Below are 14007 nucleotides of genomic sequence, written 5' to 3' on the forward strand. Positions count from 1 at the left end.
TATAATTCTACACTTGTAAAAATCCTCTGCCCATATGATGGGAATACTTTACTGGTCACTTTATCACTAGGATGCATCTTTCCCTTTTATCTGAAGAGCTTTATTGTATAACAAAATTTTTAATCCATTGTAATGTAATCGATAAAGATGCTTTTCTTATTCCTTAGTTTCATCAATATCCTTTCCAGTGCTCTCCTTAAGCACCTTTCCATGGCGGTCCCCATGCATACCACTGCATTATGCCTTGTTTTCCTTATTCACATCACTTCTAATGATCCACTATAAAAGCCAGTCACACTGACTTCCCTGTTAACACAGGCAGCCACTGCCCCCCAGAAGTCTCTGTCCTGAAGCTACTTCAGTTCTTTCATCTTCCTTTCCCAAACAATATATTGCTTTGCACAGAAGGTAATTCCATAGTGAGCACGAGCAGACAAACAGTAATAATGCATTTTCATCCTGCCATAATCCTAAGAGTATCATACCAACACTCCTCAAAACCTAGGGGAGATAGATGAGTACTGAGTATGCTTACCTGATAAATCTTTATGGTGCTTTGTTTCCTTAGAAGGGTTTCACAAGTGGGACAGAAAGAGAACTGTAATTGTCTCACTAATGTAGAAAAAAACCCTTTACAAATACAATCCAGGAGATTCACTCCACTATTACACTGATATATATTATTACTAATGGAATTACTCATCTTCACAGTAACTAAGGTCCCAAATCATCAGCCATTGAGTCCCACATTAGCAACAGACACATGTTCCCTTCAGAGGGGCTAGTATGATCTTCGTAGGAATTGTTTCAAAGCACAGAAAAATAAATACCCCAATTTTTACTTTTCAAAATCTTTATTTGGAATTCCACAATTTTTTACAACCTCTGAGTACTTTGCCTGAAATGCTGTTGTAAGTGCTAAACTGTACTTCAACTCTACAGCTATTAAAATTATTTTAAGAGATACTTTGATTGCTTTCCACTGTCTTCCCAACCATTTCCACGAAAACTACAGGATGTTCCACAGAAAGTAAGTATCAAAAGACACTTCTCATATTGAATCCATTCTGAGTGAGATGACCTCACACAGGAAACGTGCATATTGATATAAGTCCACAACATTCATTTGTAAACAAAGCAAATGTTTTCCTGTGGTTTTGCTTCCTCACATACTGATCTTTCCAATACTAAAGAACACTCAAAAAAAGACTCAGCAAGGACAAAACATGAAAACCCGCACAAATTCCACAAACAATAATGTATAAATTCTGCGACAATCTAATATGAATGTTCTATTTCTCAACACAGTTAAAAATGAATTTCACGAAAAAGGGGCTGTAAGACTATGTTTTCTTATTTAACCATAGTAAACAATCACACAGGGAAATGAGTAAAGTGTGTTTGATTTCTGTGAGCTATGCAAAAATTGTTCTTGCCAGGCGACAAGCTCTGAAGGTTACATTAGAAATTTGGATTTCTGAGTTTAATATATGTTACATGTTTCAACATGTTTACATGTTGAAACAGACCACTTTCTGTTCCACAACAGAAAAGAGTATTTTCAGTGGTATTGGAGAGGTGTCTCTAACTTAGCATTTTCCATAAAAAATACAAAGATAAAAATTCATGAAGACCTCAAAAAATTTCTAACACACTCCAAATGTATGCAACAGCACACATGACATTGCACTACAATAAAAAGTACAGCTCCAGGCACAAAGAAGCACATTTCACCTTTATCTGGACAAATATTTACCTATTGGAACAATATCTCCAGTATTCACTAATGTTCTTTCAAACAACTGTATGAGACAAACCCTCTTATTTTTATAAATTTCTTGTTTAATGCTATAGAATTCAAACCACAGTCATTTCGAAAACTTGCAAGTCCTAAGGAGTTGTATAAAACTATAAATCTCCTAGCATTCTCCATTCAGTTCTTTTTTCTTAGTTCAGTAAGACTCTATATTGTGTCTATTAAGGGGATGAGGAAAGATGGGGTTTCATTATCCTTGAAGATAAAGCCAAATGGGCCTAGTTAACAAATGCCATTCACTAATTGGAAATTTGGCACAAAAGCACCATTTGGAACAAATGCTGATTGGCTACATATTTCAAAGGTTGCCTGAAATTCCTGCTAAACAGAAAAAAACATGATGCTACTTACATTCAAAAATATACAGCCTGCACAGTAGGACTTCTAACCAGTGAATAAATTTTGCCTAATCCATTCATGAAGAACACAGCTCCACAGTGTTGAGCCCCAGTAACTACGTTGGACACTATCAAAGTGCTCTGAAGATCTGAGTAGCAGTGTTTCCTGCCCATAGCAACTGCAGAGGCAGTAGGGTCAGGGCGTCTTTGGAAGCTTTTGTGTCTTGCCCTTCAGAAGGAAAAAAATCTCACTTTAAATTATCTAGAGAATTGCGGCCTGCTTTATTCTTTTTTTTTTTTTTTTTCCCCTAAAAGGTCACAGGAAGAACACTCCTTTCCATATATCCTCAAGGTCTTTCATTGTTGGAGCCATAGCCATTCAGCAATGCATAGGAACACTGTTACCTTTTGAAGAACCTTGAAAGTATAAACAGAAGTGTTTTACAGAAACACTTTTTACATGCTACCTTAGAACACAGAATCACAGGATCATTTAGTTTGGAAAAGATCTTTAGGATCATCAAATCCAACTGTTAATCCAGCACTGCCAAGTCTAACACTAAACCATGTATCCTCAGTGCTGCAGCTACACATCAACACCTCCAGGGATGGTGACTCTACTACTTCCCTGGGTAGCCTGTTCCAAAGCTTGATAACCCTTCTAGTGAAAAAAACCCCCATATTCCCAATATCCAGTCTAAATCTCCTATGGTGCAATTTGAGACCATTTCCTCATGTCCTATCCTAGACAGATGAGCAGTTTTAGAAAGTAAGACCAGAGAATCCCTTGTCAAACAAGTGTTTCCAGGTGGAGCAACATTGTGAAGATTGTGGCATACCCTAGGCCAAGAAGAACTTACTGGCCTTGAGAGTGAGCTCCTTTGCCATATAGATTTCTCAAGGCCAACATACTCGTGCTTGATTAAAAAAACCAAACCAAACCAAAATCCATAATAATAAAACAAGCATCATCCTCCATGGAAAACAGAATATTAAGTGGTATGAACTTCCCAAAATCAGCTACAGATGCAGCTATTGTGCTTAAGATAGCTATTGTATAGAAGAATTATCCCAACAAATAAGATTTACTAAGATATATTTAGCAATCAGCCAAACACATCAGTTCTACATTGCTACTTCCCACAGCAACCACAGTCTATTTTAGAACAGCTTAATGACTTTGTTACATGTACACATTCATATGTATCCTGACTCTGTATTCATTTGCATAGCTGAAATTTCACTACTACCAATAACAAATAGAGGTAAAATAAGGTGCAAGATTGTGCCAAATCATCTAAACACTTGCTTTTTTCTAACACTGACAAGAAAATACGTTCCAGACATTCAAAGGTTAGTGCCTTTTGGACCAGAGGCTTCTGCACATTGTTTTTCAGCTTTCAAGTATTCTTCACTAATCTTATTCGGCAAAAACATCTGTGATAAAAGGCATATTTGTTTCAATGTTTGGTCATGAGGCTTATTGCAAGAGGCATAATAGCTGCCAGCAAATCTAAATTTAAACTGAAAGAATGTGGCAGAAATGAACAAGTCCATATAGAACACTCGGGGGTCAGGGTTAACCCCACTGCCAGACTTCATACTATACTGGAAGCAGAAAGGCTTTCCAAGTGAAGGGTTATGAGAAAATTACACAACTCTAAATTTATCTGATAATTTGTGGCTTTCATTTCAGACCTTCAATAGGTCCAATTGTTCTGGTAATTAATCTATTGTATAACTTTGGATAGTAAATCAGTAACCTCCAAGTAAAAAATACCAGTGCTATTTAACCCTCCTCCTATTAAACTTGCTCAGATAAAAGTTCTCTCTGATGAACAGCCTAGATCTGTAAATAATGATTTTGTGGAACAACTTCAGGGACCAAATATCATATTCTGCTCTTGCTACACAGATGGGGCTCCTCTGTTCTTAAAAGAATCTCTATGTAAAAGAAGGTCTCAGCCACTGATGGCTTTGCCTCCAGGGACTGTGGGAGGAAGCCAGATTGATTCCTGATGTAAAATCCTTAAAAAAAAAAAAAAGATTTAAAAATAAAATATAATACAAAGGACTCTTTCATTCCAAAAATAGATTTATCTGTGGCTTCTATATCGAAGATGAAATATTTCAAAGGGAATTTTCCTTAATATCCCATTACAGTGTTGCTTAAGTATTTACAGAGCTGTTGGATGGACAACTAACTTGTGGCACATTCATCCTGAAAAGCCGGTGAGTAAACTCAGCAGTTAGCAACCTTTTCACTTCCAAGAATTGTATGGCTATATATCTGAAATTATCGAGGAAGTCTCTTCCATCTCTCAAGTCAGCAAGCAAGGCCAGGCACATAGGTTTCTGGGAAAATGAAAGCTCTTCAGGGACATCACATAAAATTCAGAGCAATCTGGATCCTTCTGATCCCCAAAACATTCAGCTCTGCTGAATAAAAGCTACAGAAATACTAACATGAAGATACATGTTAACCTGTTTTAAAAGAAACACCATTTCCAAGATGAATAATTTTCCCCTAAACTTATTACACTTCTTAAATATGTTTGTGTATGGAGCTTTGATTTTCATTCCTGTCCAGCCACTTTCTTTTTGCTGCTTTCCTGCCTGAAGGCTGCTGCCTCAAGCTACTGATTTCTTCAGACAAGTTTTAGAAGTGACACAAGCCATACCTGTATGAATGATGAAACCTTCTGTGTTTTTTGATACTCTAGAGAAAATGAAACTGAATTTTATACACACTTAAGGGTGTTTCCAGCTTTTCTGCATTTTCCCTTACAGTGGCCCCACACGTCTGCCTTAATTTTCTTTCCCTAAGCTCAACTGTGCATTTCTATGCTTTTATGTGTCTGTATTAAAGCACACCACTATGTCTTTGAAGAATGAATACAGTAAAGTATAAAAAGTACTGTGGAAATATTAACTTCAAGATACAGTACAATAAGACTGTATACTTGGATAATTATAATGATTAATAGGTGCACAACATGGGAGAAAAAGGAACCCAAAGAAACCATGAGAAAATAATGTAACATAGCCCTTACTTCATTATACGTATTTGACTACTCGACTTTTCAAAGTAGCTCAGAAATGGACTAAATTCTTTTTTATAATTCCTTTTAACCTTTCAGACAGTAAATTGGCAAATTTGACCTTTAATTTGTATTCAACACATTGATCTTGCACAGTGATAATGTCCATCATATGAAAGAAAACAAAATTCTGAAGTCCTGTCTCTTTTAAGGGTTCTTGCAGCAGCTTTTAAGGAGTATTTCCCTAAGCTAGGAAGGACAGGACCAAACTCCTTGTATCAGTGGAATCTTCCAAATAGTAAATTTATGGAAAATTTCCCAGATGAAGAAACTCAAGCTAGTTCCTAGGACTGAAGGCCACAAACTGCATCAGCATGGTATTTAACCCAACATAAGAGAGAATTTGGCAGTGGAGAAGAAAGGAATTTAGTTGAAGACAAGGTTTGGGGCAAAATGTTTTGAAAAACAGTTCCACACGGCTGCAGTAGTTTTAAAGTGAAGTAACCCAGACAGTCTAATATGAAAATTCTGTTGCAGCTTCATTTTGTTTCCAGCAAAAGCAACTAGTTTTGTATTGAGCTTCTCTTTAAAAAAAAAAACCAAACAAACCAAAACCAAAAACCAGTGACAATTTAAAATGACACCTAATTGGTTTTAACATCAAACTGGAATTTGGCTTTGCTCCAATGATTAAATTTTCCAGATTCTCAAAGCATACACCCTCTCCACCTTCTAACAAATCATGATGTCAAGCAACACCAAATTTCACAAAGAGGCTGCTTGTCAAGCCGGTACCGATGACACATGCTACAGAACTGGCACCCGAATGGCCAGTCTTAAATGACATCTGCTCCTAATTCAGCACATGAATTATCCTCCTGGGTTATCCCATCTTCAGCTGCTTCACAACAGATGCCAGCTCATCATTTATCTATTCTACCATTTCCTCCACCTTGTGAGGTGGAGGAAGTGAACTGCACTTCTAGTATCCCAAACACCTGCTCCAAGCAGTAGTCAAACTCCTGACACTGTCCATATTCATTTGGTCTGGCACCATCTGCAACAGCGGTTGTATCTCCACATCACAATTAGCAACAAAGAATGTCAAAGTACTTTAAACACAGAAGTATTGAGACACAATTAATTTCTTCATGAAAAATTACTAGTTGCAAAATCCTCTCTTACCATGACTCCCCTGGAGAATGTAACCAGCTTGTGTCTGTTCACAGCAGGTATTTCCCTGCAGTGCTTCCTGACTAATACATTCTAGGTTTTGGACTGGGTCCCATGAGACTGAGGGAGCTCATACCACTGAATCCACAAAAAGTTACAGACCAGAATAAGTAACTTACAGATTCTTCTCCCCAATGTGATTAGTTGCACTTTTTGAGATTGGGTAGACTTAACCAGTTTTCCTAAAACAGAGTTCTCTCTTTAAAAAACATTGTGGTTAGAGCTGTCCAGGATGTGTAAAAGCTGGGCTCAGCTTCACCTTTGGCCTGATACATTTAATATGCTTTAGGGGGAAAGGGAATGAACTTCTGAGTGACAGAGAAAAACCAAAAGATACTGACACGCTAGAAAACAAGAGGGAAATACCTGTAAATCATCCCAGAGGAATTAGGGAGGGCTCCTCCCAAAAGGTGGGGCAGCCCACAACCCAGCTGAAATGCCTCTATACCTACGCACGTGTCACAGGAAACGAGCAGCTGGAGTTGGAAACCATGGTGCAATTAGAAAAGTACAACATATCAGGGAAAGATACTGGGACAGAACTGTAGTCAAAGGCCATGTGCTTTTTAAAAGAGATATGTAAAGGAGGACGGGCAGGGGTTTTGTGCTCTCTGTTAGGGAAGGGATTGCAAAGAGCTGCCTCTGAAAAACAGCCACAAAAAAGGTTGAGAGCCTGTGGGTAAAAATTCAAAGACAGGACCAACAAAGAACACCTGCTGGTGGGGGTCTGATCAGGGGGAGACCAAGGTCAATGCCTCCTGCTTCAGATCCAGAAAACACTGCACTCCAAGTCTCATCCTAGAAGGGGATTTCCACCACCCAGGCATCTGCAGGGAAAGCAACACAGCTAGCTGTAAGAAATCCAGGAGGATCCTGGTGTGCATCAAGGACAACTTCCTGGTCCAGGTATCGGACAAACCAACCAGATGAAGAGCACTACTGGACCTGGTACTCACCACAGTGGATGAGCTCATTAAAGGGGTTAAGACTGGAGGCAGTCCAGGCTGCTGTGACCATGCCCGGGGTTGTGAGTTGACAAAACCAGTAAGGTTGGAAAACACCCTGAGTGCATTAAGTCCAACCTGTGACCAAACACCACCAAGTCAACATCAGACCATGGCATTGAGTGCCACAGCCAGTCTTTTATCAGACCTTTCCTGCTCACGATCTTGAGGAACATGGGCCTAGTGAGGAGCAAAGCCAGGGCCATTAACTTGGAAAAAAGGACACCAGTAGTTAAAAGTAACATGAACTAGAAATTAGTAATACCAGATAAGAGGGATAATTAATAGGGTGTTTTAACTGAAAATGATTTTGTGACCCATGAAACATTCAGGAGATCCCATCCATAAACCTTACAAAAGGTAAGGCAATTTTGGGAAGGTTTTTTACTTTGGGAAAATCCCTTCAAAAGTGCTAGGGGGAAAGGCAGCAATGGGCATATCTACAGTATAAAGCACTGGAGCCTCCAGAGAGGAAGCCCTGGTGCCTTGCTTTTGCTGCTGGCCTCAGAATAAAGAGAGGTGTGTGGTGTGTCCCGATGGGGAGCAGGGGCACTACTTCTCCTGGAGTAACAGTAGAGAACGTGGGTGGGAAAGAGCACACACGCAGGTGACTTTATTCACTTAACTGGGGTTTTGTTTGGTGTTTATTGGTAAAGCAATAATCCTGTTTAATACAGCAGCTGAATTAAGCAAGGCTTCGGCTGCTGCCTTTGCACACTGGTGATCAGACACAACTGTCAGAGCTCACTTGGACGCAAGCTGGTGCTCGGTGTGTGGGCACTGCAAGGCACCAAGAGCTGGGAATCAATCCCTGTGCTGGCACCAGGGCTGCCCTGCCAATCCAGCACACAAGCTGAGTAATTTCTTCTAAAAATACCACTGTCAGTGCCTCCTTGAAGAACTCTGGAGATTCTAAAGATTAGGATGGTAGAAGACCAGACAGAGATTTCATAGTATCTGGCAAATTTCTCATTGTAAAGAAAGAGACACCAAGTGCCAGCATACTTTTATTAAAAACACCCTGATGTCAAGCTAACTACAACCTTGACACATTCTTATCTTAAAATACCAACATTCTTGCTTTCAGTTAGTGAAATCCTAAAAATTCGTATCTACAGTGAAAGAATTTCCAAGAAAACTCATACTAGAGATTGTCTCCAACTACTTTGGAACTTCAACTGTTTTCAAAGTAAACTGCTTCTTTGGTCTTGCATTACAGACAAAAACCCCACTCATAAAAACACTATTGATAATACAAAACCAGTAAAACCACAGAAATATTATCATCATATTTATTACAAACTACCACACAAACCCCGCAAACCGACTAAGGAGGATTAAAAGGATGCTCTTTCCAAAATTCGTAAGCATTCATGGAGTTGTCAAATCTGACATTGTTCCCTGCCCAAGTTCTTACAATGTACTAATGAGAAGACATAGTAATGTTAGCAAGCCATTTGTACACAAAAAATATAAAATGAATGGAACAAATAAAGAGCAAAAGGCACCTTCTGGAATTCAAGGGTACTTAAGGACAAAGATTAGAAAGCTTGGCAGAAGGGATGCTATTTTTAGTGGCTAAGGATAGGTGGTGATAGGACAATGGATGGAACGTGAATTTATGAGAGGACAACAGAATGGATAATTGAAATAATGTAAACCTTCTAAATGATATCCTGAAACAATTTTCATCAGGCTAACAATGAAGAGAAGTCATTAATCCCAGGCCCAGAAGAGTAATTAGGCATGATTCCCAGATTTCTGCTGGAAGTTTGACACCCAAGTATCCAGGTTTAACCACTGGGCTTTGGTATTATTGAAAAACAATTTAGATGCCATCTATGTACCTGTTGTAAATAATGATATCTGAATGCATTTTAAAAATCCATGATCATTCGTGAAACTGCTGAAATTTCTAGAGCGACAAAAGTAACAAAATCTACATAGCTCATATTGCTAACATTATTTCAAAAACTTGCACAATGAGAAAACCACATTAACTCTTCAAGAAATGCAACTACAGTTGCTAAAACATCACAGTATTATCTCACATTAAAGTCACGATAACTTATACTACTCTGTTAAATAACAAACAAAAAATAATTATGACAACTTATAGCTCATGTGTAAGCTGTACAAGAGATTCATCCAAGTTTCCCCATATTACTGCAAGGGTGGTGAGACAATGGAACATGTTGTCCAGAGAAGCTGTGGATGCTCCATCCCCGGATGTGCTCAAGGCCAGATCAGATGGAGCTCTGAGCCATCTGGTCTAGTGTAAGGTGTCCCTGCCCACAGCAGCAGTGTTGGAATGAAATGATTTCAAGGTCCCTTACAATCCAAACCATCATATGACCATCATATTATACCCATGTAGTTCTACAAAAACTCTTGTGGGTGTCCCAAAATAACAGGCACCTGCAAGTCTTAAACACACATCAGCATCTTCACACAAAATGAGGACAGACACATGGTTTAATTGGCTTATATCACGTAAGATTTGCAAAGAAACCAAATTTTGCAACAGCAGCGCTTGCAGCAGCAGGAAACCTCCCTGGGACTGGGACACGAGACAGCAGCATCATCTCATGAAAGGCTACACAAAGGCTTCTTCCTCCAAAAGTCATACAGAGGAGAGAGAACAAAGAAAAGGTTTCTCCAATCAAAAATGAATTTGTGAGCATTATGACCTGCATGCCACCAGATTTCCTCAGATCCCTCCAAATAATGTGTAGCGTACATTACAAAATACCCCCAAACCAACCAACCAGACAAACAAAACCAAAACACATCCCCTCCACCCCCAATAAAAAAAAAAAAAAAAAAAAAAAAAAAAAAAAAAAAGCGTTGCTTTTCCCGATCCTTCTCTTGGAGGATGCATTATTTAAAAAGACGAACAAACACCACCACAAAAAAACCCAACAAACCGAAGACCATCAGGAAAAACACCCGCGCCAAAACAACCCCAAAAATGGTTTCTGCACACTCTGCTCAAGGTCACAGCACACCGGGTGCAGGGGCATGGGGGGGGGGGGGGGGGGGGGGGGGGGGGGGGGGGGGGGGGGGGGGGGGCCGCGGTAGGAGGGCTCGGGGCGCGTTTGAGGCACAACCGCCGCTCCGGCCACCGCCGCGGCCCCGGAGGCGGTCGGCGCGGGCGGCCCCGAGGCCGAGCGGGGCAGGGCGGCCCGGGCGGGCGGCGGGGAAGGAGAGGGAGGCGCGGCGGGGGCGCTGAGGGGCGGCCGCGGCTTCCCGCCCTCCCCGCCAACAATGGCGGCACCCGCGCGCGCCCAACGCTCCCCGGCCGGGCCCCGCCCTCTCCAGGGGCTCTCGCGCGGCTGGCGGGGGATGGGAGGGGCGGGTCTCGCGCCCGGGCCAGCGCCCCGAGGTGCGCGCGCAGCGCCCCCTCCCCTTTCCGCTCGCGCTGTTCTGACGTCACCGCACGGGGCGGGGCCGGGAGCGGGGGCGGTGGCGCCCGGCGGCTCGCGGGGCGGCAGCGCCACCTGGCGGGCGGCGCCGCGCCGGCCGGGGGCGCGCCCTAGCGGGCAGGGATGGGAGCGCGCCCCCGCCGGGACAGCGCTCCGGGACCCGGCCGCGACCCGCTCGCCGGCCCCGCACCTTGAGGTGCGAGCGACCGCACGGGCTCTGTGAGGAGAAAAGCCGCTGCCAGCGGGGAGCGGCTCCTGCAGGGGGGCGAGGCTGAGCCCCGGAGCCGCCGCACGCTTGCTCGTGGGAGCGCTCGGCCCGTCCCTGTTGCCTTCAGGGGCGCAGCGGCCGCAGGGGCGGGAACGAGCGGCTGCCGGGCTGGCCCTGCCTCAGGCTTGCCCCGAGAGCGTCCCCCGGGTCTGGCTTTGCCGCTCCAAGAAGTGACTTTTCCTTAGAGCCCTGCATATGTCAGAGCGCTTCAGCTTTGTTACAAAGACCTGCTTCATGCCTTGGCTGGGTGTGCGGAGACTGCTGTTGATGCCTTGGCTGCACAGCTAAGCAGAGGTGCACAAGGCTAAAAAGTAATCTAAAGACAAGCAAGTCTTTCATTTCTGAGCTCCTCAGTGCAATAGAGACACTGAACTGCTGGAGCGGATACAGCGGAGGGCTGCAAGGGACTGGAGCATGTCTCTTCAGCGGAGGGTTGCAAAGGGTATGGCCGGAACATCTTTCTTACAAGGAGAGGCTGAGGGAACTGGCCCTGTTCAGCCTTGAGATGAGACAACTGAGAGGGACTTCATCAATGTCTATGAGTGTCCGAAGGGAGGGGTCAGAGGATGGACCAGGCTGTGCTCCATGCTGCCAAGCAATAGGACAAGAGGCAAGGGGCAGAAACTGATGCACAGGAAGTTCCACCTGAATATAAGGGAGGACTTTTATTCTGTGCGGGTCACTCAGCACTGGAACAGATTGCCCAGAGGGGTTGTGGAGTGTCCCTCAGCAGAGATATTTTCAGAAATATTTCTGCAATTGCATACATTGGTGAGAAATTCCTGCTTCTATGTTCAAGGCTACATTTGCTACCATAAGAGCATTGCACTTTAAACTGGCTAACTGCATGTCTAAATGGCTACACACCTTTCTAAAAACTAAATCTGCAAATTTCTGCATGGGAAATCTGCCCCCCTGTCATAGTTGATAGGAGGAAAGGGTAAATTGTGCTCAGTTGGGACTGATTCTGTTGGACTTCAGGAATATAATTTTGTCAGATCTGAGGGATGAATAGATTGCCTTGATTTCAATAGTTACATGAATAATAGGAACTGCATGAGTAATCTCAGTTAGTTATCAGTGTAAAATTTGCCCAGATTCTCAAGGCTAGGCATCACTGGCTGTCAGAAGCACACAATTCACTAATTATTTGTGTTTGAACCATTTGATTGTATCACAGTTTGCCTTGGGTCAGTTGATGACTTTTGTTAGCTGTAAAACAGCCCAAGCTCAGCTCTGATATTTGAACGCAAAGGGGGACTTACAGACAAGATAAAATTCTCAAAACTTCTAGACTTCAGCAAAGCTCAAGAGAAGAATGTCTAAAATAAAGGATTTCTGAAAACATTTGAGGTTTGATTATTTCAGTTGACATCTTAAAATGAGTCTGAGTTGGCAGACTTGGAAAATCTAATTTTTAAATAATTTTTGGTGATGCAAAAGGTTTGTTTTTTCTTCAAAGTCCATTACGTTTTGGGGCATGAAATGGAAGGATGTGTGTCAGGAGAAAGAATAGAAATCCTGGATGCTGCAAGTTTTTTACAAGGCTGTAATTGCCGTTCCTTTAATTACAAAGAGTGAAGCCTGGCAAAACATCAGATCCCCACGTGGAGGATCAGCCTACTAATGTTGACATCACGACACTCAGGAGAAACTGGTAGAACAGAGAATCAAGGCTTTGAACATGGATTTGGATCATGTTACAGCAAACAGCTCGGTGCTAGGGAAGCCTAATTTTGATTGTGGCTGTTTGCCCTCTGGTTCAATACAAATGAGAATAAATGTAACTCCCAATTTCTACTCTTCCTTAATAAATAAAACTGAAACATTTTGGACCACATCAGTCAAAGTATTTTTAAATTCTTTTTGTCTTCTGGATAGTCTAATTTTCTAGTTTTATTTACTTTTTTTGTAATAGACCTTTCCTAACTGTTCATGATAGAAATTTATAGTTTTAATTAAGTACTAAGGATACAATTTTTTCCATTTTTCCATTATATTTTAATGGTACTTATAGATAAAGTAATTGTACTTTAAGTATTTTTAAGTTTTTTTTTTTCATATTTTCTCTCTCCTTTTTTTTTTTTTAAGTTGGTGTTTTAAGAGAATAAAATCATACTGATCTGGCTTTGCATTGCACAGCTGCTGTCAGTTTTTGAAAAGTTTAGATACCTTCAAGCCTGTTTGAAAGGTGGGAAGAAATACCAGAGAGAACCAAGTTTAATCAAAATTTTGACTGTATAAGTGACAAAAGTGATGGCCCACTACAAAACTGAGATAACAGCCAGTATAATTTTTGAGTAGTTGCTGTTGAAATTATTTATGTGTGCTAATTTGCCAGGCAGTGGGAAGGTACCAGTAGGTAAAGCACATATTGATTGTCTCTTGCCAGAGTCATGGAGCGGGGGCTGGGGATATTCTGGGGGAAAGGAAGTAGAGAAGACACTGGCAGTGTTGGGTAAATAGTGGGAAGTAGAAACTAGAGATAATGCAAGAACAGGAGAGGACTGGAGTAGGATGGAAAGCAGTGAGCGGTGTGGAATAATTTGGGCAGCAGGAGGTCCTGAAAGAGGGGAGACAGGAGGCATTAATTCTGCAGAATGCCAGGGTGGTAATCTTAGGTTTGAAAAGCATTTTGGAACAATTAATTACTTTTTTGAGATGATCATCATGGGGTGATTAGGTGAATTCTGTAGAAACAGTAGGACAATAAATTTTCTCTTCCTATTCTGAGACACTTGATTTTATAAATGACTTTTTTTTTTTCCCCTCATGAAGGGCAATTAGTCTGTGATCAAGAGACTGAAGAAAAATAAATTACAAGGGTTGTTCAGAGGTTATTTGCTGATTTTATAGGATTTGTATCATTCATCTCACATGCT

The 14007-nt window shown here is 41.7% G+C and overlaps 1 protein-coding gene across 4 annotated transcripts in view; it reads right to left on the minus strand.

Moving 5' to 3' along the window:
• The window catches only part of STARD13 (StAR related lipid transfer domain containing 13), a 288035-nt gene that overhangs the window by 214519 nt on the left and 59509 nt on the right, over positions 1-14007 (minus strand). The window lies entirely within an intron of this gene.

This window comes from Hirundo rustica, chromosome 2, assembly GCF_015227805.2.
Source record: "Hirundo rustica isolate bHirRus1 chromosome 2, bHirRus1.pri.v3, whole genome shotgun sequence".
Lineage (NCBI taxonomy): Eukaryota > Metazoa > Chordata > Aves > Passeriformes > Hirundinidae > Hirundo > Hirundo rustica.